This window comes from Ananas comosus, unplaced genomic scaffold (genome assembly GCF_001540865.1).
Source record: "Ananas comosus cultivar F153 unplaced genomic scaffold, ASM154086v1, whole genome shotgun sequence".
NCBI lineage: Eukaryota > Viridiplantae > Streptophyta > Magnoliopsida > Poales > Bromeliaceae > Ananas > Ananas comosus.
Genome location: NW_017893348.1, coordinates 1 through 17,609, shown reverse-complemented (window position 1 = coordinate 17,609; position 17,609 = coordinate 1). Strand labels below are relative to the sequence as shown.

The window sequence follows — 17,609 nt, the reverse complement described above, 5'->3', positions numbered from 1 at the left end:
GTATCGAGGATAGGATATAGAGTTGTTATGGGAATAAACAACTGGTGAATTTCAAGATAAGTCATGGGGACTATAGTAGGGTGCCTGTTCAGTGAAAAGTATGTAGAAAGATTTTCTACATGCTAAGTGGTGATCAGTACACAGTGTGAAATATTAGAAACAAGGCCGATTATGAAATATGGAAACTTCGACAGAAAAGGTGTCAAAGCTATACGCTTCCCTAATCTACGAACTCCTGATGAGGTAGTGGACCGAACCTTGTGGTTGATGTTAAGTGATATCTCGTACGGAAGGGGTGCGAATTAATTAGTGAGAATGAAGGATAAGCAACTGATGTATGGTTTGGGTGGTCAATCGAGTGTTAAGCGACACCCGGAAGAGAATTGCAGTCGTCATCCTAGAATTTGGAAAGGTCTGTTGATTGACTTGTTTTTTCAAGAGCAATGGTAGTGATAACTTTCACCGGCAAGGCCGTGTGTATTATTGGATAAGTGAAGTGGTAGTAAATTGACTTCAGTAAGAAGATTGTATACTTGAAAATGATGCGAACTCCGAGCGGTACACACAAGAATGTGATAGAGACTTAGATTTGGGGAGATATAATACCCTAGCGTGAGTAGACAAAGAAAGTGTATTGCCTATCGTTTGAATAGGCGGATGGATAGTGCTAGTAAGTAGTTGCTGTGAGCCAAAGTTGGGGCTCGGGATGAAGATGTAAATGGTGGACCTACTCTTTAAACCATTCGGGTGGTAATGAGAATTAAATTAGAACGTCAGAAGACGCTCTAGAGTTCGAGAATTCGGATGATATTCCGAGGGATTGTGTAATGTTAATAGCGTCGTTGTTGTCGAATGGCTAGATGATCGCCTAGTTTTGGCGAGTGAATTGTTGGTTAGATGATCGCCTGGTTTTGGCGAGTTAGTTGAGTTGTACCTCAATTAAGTTGAGGGAATTTGTGTTTGCGTATTCGAGACGTAGGCTGAGTTGCCTAACGTGTAATATCTAGTGAGAGACGCGATAATGTTGGACACTTGAGTTAGCTGTCCGTAGAATGTGGATTATGATTTAGCCGGGGAGTGTGTTGGCAGTAACACTCGAGCGTTACTAAGTGTGAAGCGTGCCATGGATCACTCGTAGGACTGTTGGCTCGCACTTGGTGCTTATGAGCCGCTAGAGTGTGTAGCCCTGTAGAGCATGTCGTGTAGGACGACGACGGCGGGTAGTGCTTGGTGACGACCCGTGCCTGGACCCTTTGTGAACTGTGGAGCCTGGGCCCATTGGGCAGGCGCAGTCAGCTGCGAGAGGCAGCGGCCCGATACCTACGGGTAGGGCAAAGATTTGGTCAGGACGGTAGTCCGAGCTTGAACCCAAGTACGTGGAGTGCCACGTGTTAGATCGTGAGATCGAGGACACACAGAGTGTATAGCGACCCAACCCGAGGACTTGACGTGGTTTGGGGTCTTGGTTGCTCCTAGTTGGAGTGTGTGCGAATTCTCCAACGAGAATGTCGCCCGATGATGATTGGGTTTGCGCTTGCGAGCGAGAGACGCTAGGCGTCGTTGAGATCGATTTAGGCTGTAGGCCTACGTAGGATTGGTGGCCCTTGGTCCACCTGTGGAAACCGATGGTCGGTGCGGCCAATAACTCTGTTAGCGAGTTTTGGCCTGAACCATGAATGGCGGGTTCGTATAAATTCGTTGCAAGAACGAATGGACATTGATCGTGGCTGGTAGCATCAAAGGATAAAGAGAAATTGAGGATAGTGACCTTAGGAGCGGAGGCTCGGTCCTACTATTTGCCTATTTTGAACCGCCGAGTTAGGCGCCGATGAGAAATTGAGATTAGAAGCACGAACGAGGTGTTCGTGGAAACTCGTGGCGAGAGATTGATATATTGTGAACGTGGCCGGAAAAGTAAAAGGTTTTCTTTGAGATTAGTGTGTAGTGGAAGCCACGTGAAATGTTGGAGGATTATGTCTTCAGATCATTAGAGTGTGAAGATGAGAATGAACCTTTTGGACGAGGAACGGAAATTGTGTGGGATTAAACACACAATTGAGCAGGGTATTGCAAAATCGCAGGTAGTGATGTCAGTTGAGAGTCGAAATAGACTTCACCAGAGAGTAATGGGTATAGTGGATGTTACTTGATAAGTTTATATATGAGTCAAGGTAGTCTACAGACTAAGTTCATATATGAATCGAGTAAGCGCCATACAGGAATGATCCCCACCGTGAGAAAAACAGATAGTGTTATTCTTTGAAGTAAAATGATGCTTATTGGTATGAATTGGTTATCATCTGTTGATGATAAGAATGATGATACAGGCATGTTAAGTTGATGGTGCGGGTAGTCGCTAATTGTATGAGGAGAATGCTAATTCTAAAGCATATCATTTAGGTGAGGATTGAATTGGTGTGGTAACCAAGTCAAATAAACATTTGATAGTAAAAGATCTTGGAGTATAGTAAGTCATAGAAATTGACTTACATTGCTGTTGAGACATGGAGACTTGAATAATAAGATTGGAAAGAACAGGGTATATCCTGGATGTGCGGGATTAATTATATTACGAGAATGAATACAAGTGGTTACCCGAGATCGTGAGATCACACGAAGTCTCGACGTCAATTGTATCTGATCGAGATCCACGGTTTATATCTCGCTTTTGGAAGAGTTTAGAGGAAGTTGGCATGAATTCTTGGCAATGGCCAAGCTGCATATAATAACAGTTATCAAAAAAAAAAAAATATCGAAATGACACCAATTGAAGCTTTGATCGATCTCCTATTCATTGGAGTGAAGTAGGAAAAAAAAAACTGATACTTGGTCCTGATGTGCTCCAAGAAGTGGAAGAAAAGGTACGCCTAGTCCGCCAGAGATTGTTGACAGCTCAGTCACGGCAACAAAGTTATGCCAATAAGTGCCAAAAGAACTTGGAGTTTGTTGTGGGCGATTCAGTATTCTTTAGGGTATCGCCAATGCGCGGGATAAAAAAAAAAAAAGAAAAAGAAAAAGAAAAAAAGATTTGGTGTTCGAGGAAAGTTTAGTCCTCAATACATTGGACCTTACGGGATCCTAGAACGAGTTGAAGCAGTAGCCTATCGATTGGCTTTGCCACCGAAGTTCGAAGGAATACACAATATGTTTCATGTTTCGAATCTCCATAAATAGGTGACATCATTCAGGGCATATTCTGGAGTACGAGCCAGCGGATTTGCAAGAGAATATGACATATAAAGAATATCCAGTATGTATTCTTGATCGTGAAGTGCGAAAATTACGAAATCGCACCATTCCTTATGTGAACATGCAATGGAACAATCACTCGAGACGAGAAGTCACTTGGGAATTGGAATAAGCCATATGAGAACTTTATCCCCATCTATTTGATCAAGAAGATTGAGGTATGAATTTTAGTTTCGAGGACGAAACTATTTAAGGAGGGGAGATTGTAACGCATTGGAAAATTGACCTTGAGCTAATTGTAATCAAGTTGATCACAATGATGTCAAAATAGAAATTAAGTGTTAATGAACTTAATTAGTAGCTTGAGAACAACAATTGACTTATTTTGGAACTGTGTAAGTGGGCTCGAAGTGAATCGGAAGTGCCAAGACTATCAAGTAATACTACTGCCAGGAAAATGCTGAAATTTTTAATTAATCCTGATGAAATTGATCAAAATTGTACCAAATTGGAAATGAAATGGTTTCAAATTAATTTGGTAGCTTGGAAAGGTTTCTTGGCATGTTTTAGAAGTGTTTGGGTAAAAAAGGAATTGAGCTAAATGTGAGAAAATGGCTGGGAGAGCTGCTGCTGTGAGCTGCTGTCAGGAGCAGCATTTGCATTGTGTACCGGTACAGGGTGATGTCTGTACCGGTACAGCATTGCGGCCACCTCTGGACAGCAAGGTAATTTCTCTGAAATAGTGGGCCAAACTGTATTTTTCCAACCTTATCAACTTAACCCTGGTGGAATACACCTGTCCAAGAGCAGAGATTCCATTTCTCTTCTTATCCTTCATCTCCTTTCTCCTCCTTCTCTCCCTCTAGGCTAGTGGAAACCTGAAGTAGTGTTGGCAGCTGGGTGGAATTTCAGCTGAGGACAAGAAGAAGTGAGCTGAGAGCAATCTGGATTTATATCAAGATAAGGTAAGTTTATCTTGGTATTTACTTACACTTAAGTGATTTATCAAAAGAAGGGTTAAGAGTAATAATTAAGTAATTGCTGCCAGGATTTATAGTTAAGAAAATTGATGGCAGCCTTGATCTTTCGAGTTGCCGAGTTGACATCTCGGGTAAATAGACCAGAGAATTAGCTGAAGAAACTTTGTAAAGCTGAAGGAGATCCTCGGGAAGCCTCCAAATCAGGTAGAGTTCATACTTAATCCCTGGTTGAGTAATATTAAGGGTTATGGAGATGAAATCTGAATTGGTGTTGGTAGCTTGAAGGGTTGCGGACTGAAGAGAAGAAAACTGGATCCGAGTGGAGGATCCCTGTTGTGGAGCAACTAAGTAACTTGATACTATATTTAAACTAAGGTAAACTTAGTTATTATGAGTTCTAATCAGTGACTTGTTGCTAAAATGAGATCTATGTACAGTTATATTGCTGAAATTTCAGATTTCAGGATTGGAGGTTTTGGGTTAGTTGAGGCTGAATGGAAGTTGGAAGAGCCTTGAATTGAGGCAAGTTGCTTCTATAATCAGTTGAGTTGAGTTACTTACTTTAGAAGTGATAATTATATAAATTTTCTGCTGCTGAAAGTAGCAGGACTGGGGCTTCGAATGCATTGAAGCTGCCAATTGAACTGTTGGAGTTGCTGAATTCGAAACCAGCAGAAAAAGGAGTTTGAAACAGGGAAATTCAGGTCCTGGTAAGAGCAATACTCCTCCCTAGTTTAAGTGAGACTCATGTTATGTATTCTAGAGGAATTACAAGTTAGATTGCTGCAGGAATTATGAAAGAAATAGAAAGGAAACTTAATGAAGCTCAAGTCAGGAATGTAATTGGTTCTTTTCTGGTTGAATGAGAGGAGTTACTCAAATAAAGGATTATAAATACTAGAGTTATAACTGAGGGATTGTTGCCCGGATTAAGAACTCGAGGAAGCCTTTTGGTGATTCAAAATTCACAGCTCAAATTCAGCTTTGAAGCTAAGTATCAAAGTGCTGAAAATTTTAACTTGAGTGGAGCTTCCTTGGATGCTCCAGAGGAAAGGGAAATTCTTGAAAGATGAGAATAAATTAGAAAGTTTCTAATTCAGGTGTGAAAAAAAAGATTAACCTGGAATTGAGTAAAATTGCGAAGTACAAGCTTGGGAATTTAGCATGAAAAGTATTTGCTTCAAAATTGAAAATTATGTAATTAAACCGCAGAGTAAGCCAATTATAATGATGTTATAATCAAGAATTAGATTGGTTACTATAGAAGGGTTCTAAGCAGAAGAACTGATTGTTCTATGCTTAAGGTAATTGCACAGGAAGTAGTCTAATGCTGAAGATGCAGCATGGGATGAGACTTCAGCTTAATGCTGAAATCCACTTTGAGCTGAAGCTTAAGTGGTATGGGATTGGCTTTAGGTAAATACTTATATATGTTGAGTTGAGACTTCTAAGAGAATACTTGTGAGTACTGAGCTAAGACCATGATAATTTCAGCCTAAAGTTTATGTTATTGATCCCTGATCTTTGATTATCGAACTTAGAAGTTGATAAGGAGTTAAAAGCAAGACTATTTACCTATACATATAAGTTGGGGCTGGAATGCAAACTTGTAAAATATGTAAAATGACTCTAGTTTAATCTCTCTTGTTCCTTTATAAATGAAAGTTAAATGTGCTCGAAAGTCTAAATTGACTTTCCGACAGGTCGACGACGCACGAATTACGGTAGAGACCGTTTTAGTTCTATTTGCACTGAGTCGCGAGAGATAGTTGTCGACGCATTCCGAGGCGTGGATTCTAGTTGTTGACACCACTACAGGTGGGTGGTGCTATCCGAAGTCTTTGAATCACCTTTTATGTCTATGATAATTCATTGAGCATATTTATATTTGTAGTCATGCATTATAGGGTATTGGCATTGTGCAAGTGAAAGTGTGAATTCCTATCAATAGTGAGAACATGTGAACATTAGAATGTGGACATAGAACCCTATGAATGTATGGACTATAACAATAGTGAACTTGGTGACATTCTAACTAGAGATTTGGATAGCATCGAGAAATGAAATTGCAACTAGCATAAAGAGCTAGTTAGAGTTAAAGTGTGACATTGTCTGTTGTTGAATACTCTAAAGGAGGATCAAATCATACTCACATAGTCTGTTTTGAGCTTGGTGGTGGTCGCTCCACCCAAGCAGTACACTCCGGAGGTTGTCACATGATGGGTTAAAGTATTTGCCTATGGACTGAAGTATCTGTCCAGCAGACGGTCCCGTCGGGAGGCAGCTTAGGGCCCGCCAGGGATTGAGTTGGTGAGTTGCAGTTAACCAAATAGTTAGCTAGATTGATTGGGTAGTGGTATATTACAGCATTCATGCATACCTACAGTTTTCATATAATGCTTCTTTCAGCTTTGTACAGGCATTGTAGTAGTTACATATTATAATTGGTTACTATCTCAGTTTACTTTTCTTGCCTACATATGCCTGAGTAGACCTAGTGGGTGAGTCGGCGAGGTCGGCGGCCGAACCCACTGGGAACTTTCTTGTAGTTCTCACACCACTAACCATACAGGTTCCAGCGCGAGCGTAGTAGCTGAGGATCGCGACAAGAGCCCAGCATCCTAGCTAGTGCACACCAGAGTTCTAGTAGTTTACCATTTTGGTTTCATGTTATACATTTTGATGTACAGAGACATGTAAATGAATGTATTAAAGAGCATGTGAATAATTAAATGTCTCAGTTATGTAAAGTTTTAGATTACAGTGAATTTCATATTTAGTTAGTTTACTATCACTTGTGATTGTTGCTTGCCTTCGTGCAAGCCATGTATATTGAAATGTGATTCTGGGAATTGTTTATTTCTTTATACATGTACTCGTTGTTGTTGAGCCTTGGGCGGATAGAGGAGGTTCTGTCCGTTCGGCGTCTGTGTACGGGCCCGGATCGACCAAATTGGCGATCGCGGGACGTGACACGAACTTTCTCCTCCGCCTCCCGTACCACATCCGGGCCAAGAACCATTCTCTCGCCCACGTCGCTCCAATGAATAGGAGAATGACACTTACGTCCATATAGTGCCTCAAATGGCGCCATCGCTATACTTTCTTGATAACTGTTATTATATGCGAACTCCGCCATCGGCAAGAAATCATGCCATCCTCCTTTATAATCTAGTACACACGCTCGAAGTAAATCCTCAAGGATCTGTATCGTCCGCTCCGACTGTCCATCACTCTGAGGATGAAGCGCTGTGCTAAAGTCGAGCCGTGTGTCCAGCGCGTCTTGCAAGCTCTTCCAAAAGCGGGATGTGAACATGGGGTCTCGATCCAATACAATTGATACCGGAACCCCATGAAATCTCACAACCTCGTCGAGATAAACTTGAGCTAGCTTGTCTCCCGACCACGTAGTATGTATCGGAAAGAAGTGTGCCGACTTTGTCAATCGATCCACTATCACCCATACCGCATCGTGTCCGCCTTGAGATCGAGGCAAACCGGTAACAAAGTCCATCGCTATATCTTCCCATTTCCAAACGGGTATTGATAGACTTTGTAGCTTTCCCGCCGGAAATCGGCACTCTGCTTTCACCTGTTGGCACGTTAGACACTGCGCCACGAACTCCCCAATATCTCTTTTCATACCCGGCCACCAATAATGCTCTTTCAAGTCCTTGTACATTTTAGTGCCGCCGGGGTGTATGCTATAAGGGGTTTGGTGCGCCTCTTGCATTACTGCCCTTCGTAACTCATCATCTTTAGGCACACACCATAGATTCCGAAATCGAAGGGCGCCGTCGGCTCCAACGCCAAAGTCTTCGTCATTACCACTCTCAACTTCACTTCGTACCTTTCGAAGATAAGGATCCGAAGCTTGTAACTCTTTGATCCTCTCAAATAGGGTTGGTTGCACAACTAATGTGGCAAGAATAGCCGGCACTCCCGGCGCTACCACCTCCAACCCAAGACGTTGCATCTCCTTTTGCAATAGCGGTTGAGGCATAATCGCCGTCGCTAGGTTATCCGCCGATTTTCTACTTAGAGCATCGGCCACAATATTGGCTTTCCCAGGGTGGTATAGTATAGTGACATCATAGTCCTTTAGCAACTCCAACCACCGCCGTTGCCGCAAATTCAACTCCTTCTGGGTGAACAAGTACTTTAGACTTTTATGATCTGTTTAGACCTCGCAATGCTCACCATATAAGTAATGCCTCCAAAGCTTTAGCGCGAAAATTATCGCCGCTAACTCGAGGTCGTGAATCGGATAGTTCTTCTCATAACTCTTTAACTGGCGTGATGCATATGCAATGACTCGCCCATTTTGCATTAACACACACCCGAGACCAACATAAGAGGCATCACTGTATACCACAAAAGTCTCCCCCGGAGTCGGCAAGGCAAGCACCGAGGTCGACGTCAACCTGTTCTTTAACTCTTCGAAGCTCCGATCGCAATCGTCGCTCCAAACATACTTCATTCCTTTATGCGTGAGGCGCGTTAGTGGAGTGGTTATTTTGGCGAACCCCTCCACGAACCGGCGGTAGTAGCCCGCAAGTCCAAGAAAACTGCGGACCTCCGCTACATTCGTCGGGCGAGGCCAATCCTTTATTGCCTCAACTTTCTTCGGGTCTACCGACACTCCGTCGCCCGATACTACATGACCCAAGAATGTGACCTCCTTTAGCCAAAAGTCACATTTCTTTAACTTTGCATAAAGCTTCTCCTGTCTGAGTATTTGCAACACAGCTCTCAGATGCTCTTCATGCTCCTCCTCATCCTTTGAGTAAACCAATACGTCGTCTATAAACACCACGACGCACCGGTCCAACAACGGCCGGAAGACTCGGTTCATCAAGTCCATAAATACGGCCGGGGCATTAGTAAGCCCAAACGGCATTACCGTGAACTCATAATGGCCATACCGCGTACGGTACGCCGTTTTGTGCACATCCTTCGGCCTAATCTTTAATTGATGATACCCCGATTGGAGATCAATCTTCGAATACACCTTGGACCCTTGCAACTGATCGAATAAATCGTCAATTCTCGGCAACGGGTACTTGTTCTTTATCGTCACTTTGTTCAACTCGCGATAGTCCACGCAGAGTCGAAGTGTGCCGTCCTTTTTCTTCACAAACAGCACCGGAGCTCCCCACGGTGACACGCTCGGCCGTACGAAGCCTTTATCGAGCAAGCCTTGTAGTTGGCCTTTCAACTCCTTTAGCTCCACCGGTGCCATCATATACGGAGCCTTCGAAACTGGTTCCGCCCCGGGAATCAAGTCAGTGACGAACTCAACTTCCCGGTCCGGTGGCAGTCCCGGTAACTCCGCCGGAAACACATCCGGATACTCGCATACTACTCGAATATCCCCCAATTCTGGGTACTCCTTTCGAGCATCTACCATTGTTGCCAAATAGGCCTTACACCCTCCTTTGATCATTCTTTTGGCCCTCACTGACGATATGGTCGCTGCGAAACGCGCGCCTTTGCACGCCCGATACACCAACTCCTCTTGGTTAGGCTCACGAAAAGTGATAACCTTGCCTTCACAATCTATAACCGCGTAATACTTGGAGAGCCAGTTGGTCCCTAAGATAACATCAAATCCCCACATCTGATCTAGCACTAGCAGGTCTATCGGCATAATCCAGTCGCCGATCTGCACCGGAACCTCTAAGCACTCATCATAAACACGAAACGAGTGCTCGGAACCATTTACCCACCAATAGTCCTCATTATGCGTCATTTCTATGCCATGCGTCTTTGCAAATGATACACCTACAAATGAACGTGATGCACCAGTATCGAATAATGTTCTAGCTCTAGTGCCATTAATCATAATTATACCTGCCACGACATCGTCGGGTGCTGCAGGCTGCTGCTCCTCCACCTGAGCGGCAAAGACTCGGCCGCTAAGCGCTCTCGATCCCTCCGGCTGACGCGGTGATGACGCGCGCCCAGCCGACATCGCTGGTGGTAACCCCGCAAGCTGCCTCGGGGTAGACGGCGCTGATGCCGCCGTCGGCGCAGACGACGTCCAGCTCGGGCACTCCCGGATAAGATGTCCCGGTTGGCTACACTTGAAACACTTGGCATCGCGCTGCGGGCAAGTCGACACTCGGTGCTCTCCGCCGCAAATAACACATCGAGGAGGCCTCCAGTTCCTCGACTGCTGTCGGGGATACCGAGGGGGTTTCTTAGCATTTGGCCTGCCCCCTGCGCCACCCGCCATCCGTTTCTTGCCCTTGTCCTTGCTTTCGGCCATGGCCTCCCATTCTTCTCGCACATGGGCGCTACCGTGCTCCGCCAATAACGCTCTATCAAAGACCTCCGCAAAGGTCGACAACTTTAGGATCTGCACCTTCTCATAGATCCTCGGCTGGAGTCCTCACAAGAACCAATCAGCCCGATCCTGATCATCTCTAACAACATCGGGAACGCAGTCGATAATGTGAGAGAATTCTTGCTCATATCCTCCCACCGATCGGTCGCCCTGTCGCAACTTGCGAAACTTCTCTTGCAACCTCCGCTTCACCGTGTCATGGAAGTAGTTCGCGAAGACTGCTCTCTTGAACTCCTCCCACAGCATAAGCGGAAGATCGGTAGGTCGATCCCGTTTGACTCGCTTCCACCACACCATCGCCGCCTTCTCAAGACAATGGGTGGCAAGGTATACTTTGTCCTTCTCCGAGGTATTGAGATCCTCGAAGAGCGTCTCCATTGAGTCGATCCACGACTCCACGACCACTGGCTCCACCAAACCGCCCTCGAAGGTAGGTGGGTTGAACTTCTTGAACTGAATTAGAGTCGCCAACGTGCGCTCTCGCTCCGCCTCTACCGCCACACTATCGGGATTTGAGGTTCTCGATCCGGCCGGTACTACCGTAACTGGGACAGCCGCCGCTACCGCCGCTCCCTCGTCCACGCTCGGCACTACCACAGGGGGCGCGACATGCTCGACACCTGCCTGGGCCGCCGTCGCCTGCTAACGCTCCAAAGCCTCCTGGAGCCACTGAATCTGCTCCCCTTGGCGTTGAACAGACTCTGCCTGTTGCCGCACTACTCCAATGAGCACAGCCATTTGCTCCCTAAGCTCTCCGTCGCCGCTCGCTCCGGATCGTTCAGGCTCCGCACTCGGCTCCTCAGGCATCGACCTCGTCTGTGGTCGACCACGAGGTGCCATTGCTTCCTGAAAAGAAGCAACTCGCATTAGCTACATGACCAACATTGCTTGACCATACCCAATCCGGCGAAAGCAACTTATGCATTCGTTCTTGCCCCAAGGATTATGTCGTCGGCCGCCCGACACAAAACAAGGAGTAGGAAGCGAATGAAAATTAAACTTAGCCTCTAATCACATTAGAGACGTCCCAACTTAACCCAATCACATGCTTTCGCTAACTTTAATTCCACATCACTCACGTTTCCTAAATCCTTAAGGTCTTCCAATCCTAAGGGTCTCTAGGTCCATTCCTATTCTTTCACTCTAGGCTCTGATACCACGATATCTGTCACGCCCCGGGACCGATACCAATTTGGGCCGGCCCGAGCACGTCGAACAGACGCCAAACGGACAGAGTTTCCCCTGTCCGCCCAAGGCTCATCACATGTATAATTTCAAACAAGAAGTGCACTAGCGGAAACATACACAAACGGCTTACACGAGGGTAAGCAACAGCCATGAGTGAGAGAAAGGAACTAAACATCTACACAAGTATTATGATTCACTTTTGATCACATACATGTATCCATTTCATCCAACTTGCACATTCATAAAGTCTTTACATACTTTTCATCATTCATTTTTACATCACATTTGCTCAAAATAAATATTACATTCTTTTCTTTCCTTGCTTTATACATTAACATCTTAAATCATCAAATACAAAGGCTGATAAAAGGGAATGCTACTACAAAATGTAGATAACCCGACTCGGGTGGCCTCTGACTAAGGTGCGATACCTTTACCGCGGTCGCTCGGTCCCGGCTCTGTGGAATAGTGGGGTGAGAACTACAACAAAGTTCCCAGTGCGTTCGGCCCCAATATCACCGACTTTCCCACTAGGACTAACTCAGGCATAATAGAAAGGATAAGCAGAATAGTAACCGAACTATAATCATGATGCTAATATGCCTGAACAATAAAGCAGGAAATATGCTCAACGTAAATCATGCAAATATGCAAGTTCTTTATTCTTTTACTCTTTGTTCTTTGTTCTTTAATCTCACGGCTAACCCGGGGGTTTTGCCACATTAACTTGCCCACATTAAGTCCATCATCGCGGGCCCTCAGCTTCCTCCCGCTAAGACCGTCCTCGGGTTTACTCCAACCCGTGATGCAAAACTCCGAAGCGCATCGCCCGAGGGGGAGCGACCGCCCTCGAGCACGGAACTCATAGCAAGTATGATCGATCCTTAACTCCAAGTATATATAGTTCAATCATTGTCTTTACACTAACTCTAGTGTTCTTTACATCACTTTATTTTGCTAACTCTAGCAATCATCGTTCTTTAACTTTACTCGTTCTTTATGCCAAACTTTGCATTAACTTTAACCATTATCATTGTTCTTTTCATCACATTGATTCTTTGATGCCACACACTAACTCTAGTGTCGACTATATACTTTCGAATGCCACTCGATCTATGCTCATTGTGTCTCGTTGTTCTTTTGTGTTGCCATTCGGTTAAATCGAATCGGGTACGCCCATAAGCAGGTTCGATCCGACGGATATTATGTTATCTAATTGGATTGGAATTAATCTCGCTTTCAAATTGAAAAGTTAGTTAGAGATAAATCCTAGTCATATTAGGATAACAATTAATAACCGATTTGGCCTTATCTCTAACGCTATTAGGATTTTGGAATCCCTATAAATATGCAGGCGATCCCACATAACAAAAGGTACAAGAACGGAAAAAGAAAAGAGAATAAGAAAACAAAAGAGAGAAACCACATCCTCCAGTAACCTATTGTTGCTAGTGGGCTGGATCGTTACATTTGGTATCAGAGCCGGTTCACCAGCTGGACATGTGTGGCGAGTCTCGGCAGAGCCAGGGTCTGGATGACAGGCTAGCGAGACAAGTCTCACATCGCTGGTGATCTTGGGCTGTGTGTGTGATTGGACTGACGAGGTCGTCAGGGCCTTAACGGGGGGAGTCTATGACACCCCAATAGTCCCACATCGGATGAGAATGGGATTGTCATTGTCTTTATAAGAGACTTAGACACTAGTAATAATAACTGGGCTTAAGCATTTTGGGCCGGTGGTTGGGCCCAACGAGTTATTGTTGCTAGTGGGCTGGATCGTTACATTGGTATCAGAGCCTTTTTAGGTTGATTTCGTGGCCTAGATCAATCCTTTAACGAGATTACATGCGTTAAATTAAATCTATCATGTTTTAGATTTTTTCTTGCATGTATGTGAGCGTTAATGGCGGTTTTTTCATAAGTGGATATCTTTGCTTGATTTTTACACATCTTGAAGCACCGAAGTTGTAGATTAGATCTATAAATTTTGATTTGATTTGGTTTTGTATTTTATGAGAAAAACGAAACCCTAAATCGAAACTTTGGGGTGGCTTGTTTGATGTGTGATGCATATCCCATTGTGAAACTTGCATGATTTGGAAGAGCTCGTCACAAGCTTTCTATCGACATATTTCTTGCATAAATCGGATTTGTAAATCATAAGTTACGATTTATTGATGTTTTTGCTATCTTTAAAATAAAAAAAAAAATTTTGAAAAATACTATTCCACCACGTGGGCGCGTACGCGGACAGCNCCGCGGCCGCTGCCTGTCGCTCCAACAACTCCTGGAGCCGATCGAACCGTCCTGTTAGCGCCGCAACTTGCGCTCGCAATTCTTGTACCTCGCTAGGCCCAGCCGGCTCTGGCGCCACCGGGGGCACAACTGGCTCGGGCACCTCTGGAGGTGGTGCCGGAGCAGTCCTACACACGTAGCGTCCCTTCGGTGCCATAAGCTCCTGAAACGCACACAGTCGGTTAATTATTCAACCCAACCACGTCTTCGCAATTACGGAACGATATTGCTCAACTACGTTAATCAGACGGAAGCTCATGAGTGTACTCATTCTTGACTCCCGGCATCGTGTTGTCGGCCGCCAACACAACCGCCTTAAGCCAAGAACTAGTATCACTCAATTCATCTCTAGCAATTACTAGAGTATCAACACCAACTTCGACCCAATCGATCAACTTCCGCCGCGTCATAGGTTCACGTCGCACTCACGCACCTATAACCTTATGGTTTACCGTCCTAGAGTCTCCTAGGTCAGTCATAGACTCTCTCTTTTGCTTGCTCTTACTATCGCTCTGATACCACAACTGTCACGCCCCCGACCGCACTACTCGAAAACGGTACCGATTTGGTCCGGTTCGAGGGCGGCGGGCGTGAGGCCGAACGGACAGCACCTCCCCTGTCCGCCCAAGGCTCAAGAGACAAGATTGTGTACAACAAGTTCCCAGGAAGCACTTGGATATACATACACAATCAAACGATAACAACGAAAGCACAACCAGTGCCTATCAACCAAGAGCAAGCAACACAAGTAGGGCATACAAGTGATAAGAGAGAGATATGTACTTAACTGCTAAACTCACTTACTTTATACAACCATTCATCTTTTACATTCTTCCAAGATATATGCACAATGTATACAATCCTCTCAAAACCTCACCCTATACATCAATCTACTCTCAAAATAAGTAAAGGGTGTAACTAAGGCATAAAGGGAAGTAAACCTCTGCTAGTATCGCTAGGGCGCTACGCCCTTGCCGCGATCCTCACCGGGGGCGCTCGAGCTCGGACCTGTAACATGGTGGAGTGAGAACTACGAATAGTTCCCAGTGGGTTCGGCCGCCGACTCCGCCGATCTCCCCACTAGGTCTAAGCAGGCACAGATAGATATACAGATAGATAGATATATGAAATCGAAAGCATCTTCAGTAATAAGCATCTATAAACTAGAATCTATCAATGCCTCAATCCAATGTAATGCATGCATGGAACTCATAGTAAGATGGCCAGCTATCAACTACTATGTTCAATAATTGAATCATTCATCTGGTTACCCAATCTCTCGTCGAACACAAGGCTCGCACACAGTCTCACGTGTGTCAATCTCATTGGGAAGGAGGCTAGCTATCACCTACCTCGAGACCGCCTGCGGACACTACACTGGTCCAAGGGCACTACACTGGCCCCCTCGCGTGCCAAACTCCGGAGTGCACTACCTGTGAGGCGCTACCACCACAGGTGCAGACAGGCTAAGTGAGCTCGATCCAATCTCATGAACTGGGAACACCCTAACCAACTAGGATTGGTGTCACTGAAGAATCAGGTGTTCATCTGCTCAATCTCATAGTGTCTCAACTACACTAAAGTTCTCAAGTTCAATGTCAACTAGATGCCACTCGTTCTGGGTTCATTGTTAACTAGATGCCACTCGTTCTGATTACACTAGTTTACAATATACTAGGTTCTCATTCACATAGACATATTCATTACATATAGGGTTAACTACCTCATAGTGTTCAACTCATGCATACTAGGTTCTTATCCATTGTATCCACAACCCAAACTAACACTAGCATGCAAGAATATGCACAATTACATTTAACACCCTATAATGCTATATTACAGTATGAAATTGATCGACATAATAACCCAGACATAGAAAGTAGCTCGACTGCTTCGGGATGGCACTCCCCCACCTTTTGGTCGTGCCGCACAACTAGACAACTCGACGTCGCGGTCTTCGTGCGTCGCTTCAGCACCTCGGGGCAAAACGAACCCCCGAGTATCAGTTTCGGCGATATCTTCGTACCCGCTCGTCGGATCGACGAACCGTCTTTGCCTACGTGTTCAGAGACCAAGCAATTAGGTTTGCGACCACTTAAAATAGATCAAAACCCTAGCCTTCCATAAATCCCAAATCCGTGCCCTAAGTTGGCAACGGTGGCGAAATTCGTGGCGCGAGCTTCGATTTCGAGCTCGAACCATCTCTTTAACTTCAATAGGTTCCATTCGAACCATCTCCAAGCAATAAAAACCCCAAACCCTAAATACACCATTAAAGGGTTTAGAGCTTACCTCAATACCAAGCTAGAGAGGGAGAGAAGAAGATGCCTTCCTCTTCTTCTTAGTCTTCTCTTTCTCTTTCTCTTCTTTTCATTCTTCTTCTTCCTCTCATTCTTCTTCTCCTTCTCCTTCTTCTTCTTCTCCTTTCTAGAGAGAGAGAGAGAGAGAGAGAGAGTGTGTGTGAGAGAGGGAGAGAGAGAAAGCAACTGAGAGGGAGAGAGAGGTCCCCCACCTTTATTAAAGGCCACTTTGCAATTAGCCCCCCCTCACTTTCTACCTTCTGAACCAGCCCTCACTGGGCATTTTCGCAGCGAGGGACCGGTCCCAGCTCGGGGAGACCGGTCCCCGAAGGCCACCCATTCGGGCAGAGGGGATTTCGCGTTCGGGAACCGGCCCCTGTCTGAGAGACCGGTCCCCGGAAGACCGGTGTCACGCCCCGGGACCCAGCGGAAGCCCGCCCGGCACGTGCCCAGACCCGCCATACGTCTAAAACATATAAGGCGTCTAAAACAACGATAATTAAAGCAAATATAAAAGACATCTAGAGTATCGAGCATGATATATACTATTTACAATTGGGAAGAAATATAAAGCTGAAATCAACTAAAAAAGCATAAGTTATTACAAGAGAAATCCAACAAGTGCGCAAAGATCGAGCAAGGTGGTCTCGTATAATGGATACAAAACCTCTCACTCTCTAAAGTACAAAAGGAGGTAAACCACCTAGGACAAGCAGTTACGTCACTTGTAGCTAACTAGCGCATTCCTTGCGCGATCGTGCTCCCCGGTGCAGAGCTCCTGAAAGGAAAACAGAAATAGAAGGGGTGAGAGACTATTAAAAATGTCAGGGGGCGATTATGACTTCACGTGAACTTGCCACAGGCCCAAAAGCCTAAAAGAGGTCAGAACTAACATGTAGCTAAACGAAAGGTAAGTAAATGTAACTCCTATAAATAGGTCTCTTTTTAATAGCATGATTGCTAAGTAATAAAGCAAACGTATCAATGGTACAGGATGTATGACATGCTAAAGCATAGAATGCAACAATCGAAACTCATGCAAGATTGAGTAAAGATGACATTGTTTATATTCTAGTCCAAGTCCACTTTAATAGTTTTTAACGTTCTACCGCATTGATAGTGTCTGTCACCACGCCAATCATATAGAGATCCCACCGAGGTGGTGCCGGTGCGCCCGTGCTAATGGCCGTCGGCAATGGCCCCGTGGTAAGTAAATCCCACATCTCAGGGACAGCTCCCACGCTCACTTCGGCGCCATCCTACGGTGCGCGAGCATATGTCGCGATGGCTATCTCCGGCAGTGCGGAC

General features: G+C 45.1%; 2 long non-coding RNA genes across 3 annotated transcripts; both read left to right on the top strand.

Moving 5' to 3' along the window:
* Nucleotides 1-3,992: 3,992 nt before the first annotated feature.
* On the top strand, nucleotides 3,993-4,696 carry LOC109705738. Of its 2 annotated transcripts, none has more exons than XR_002214860.1 (4): nucleotides 3,993-4,154; nucleotides 4,238-4,373; nucleotides 4,455-4,544; nucleotides 4,627-4,696. It is a non-coding gene; the product is annotated as an uncharacterized LOC109705738 (long non-coding RNA). The 2 variants fall into 2 exon arrangements; XR_002214859.1 differs by having other exon boundaries at nucleotides 3,995-4,154; nucleotides 4,448-4,544.
* Nucleotides 4,697-4,776: 80 nt separating this feature from the next.
* On the top strand, nucleotides 4,777-6,952 carry LOC109705739. The gene is made up of 3 exons (XR_002214861.1): nucleotides 4,777-4,879; nucleotides 5,873-5,987; nucleotides 6,742-6,952. It is a non-coding gene; the product is annotated as an uncharacterized LOC109705739 (long non-coding RNA).
* Nucleotides 6,953-17,609: the final 10,657 nt, after the last annotated feature.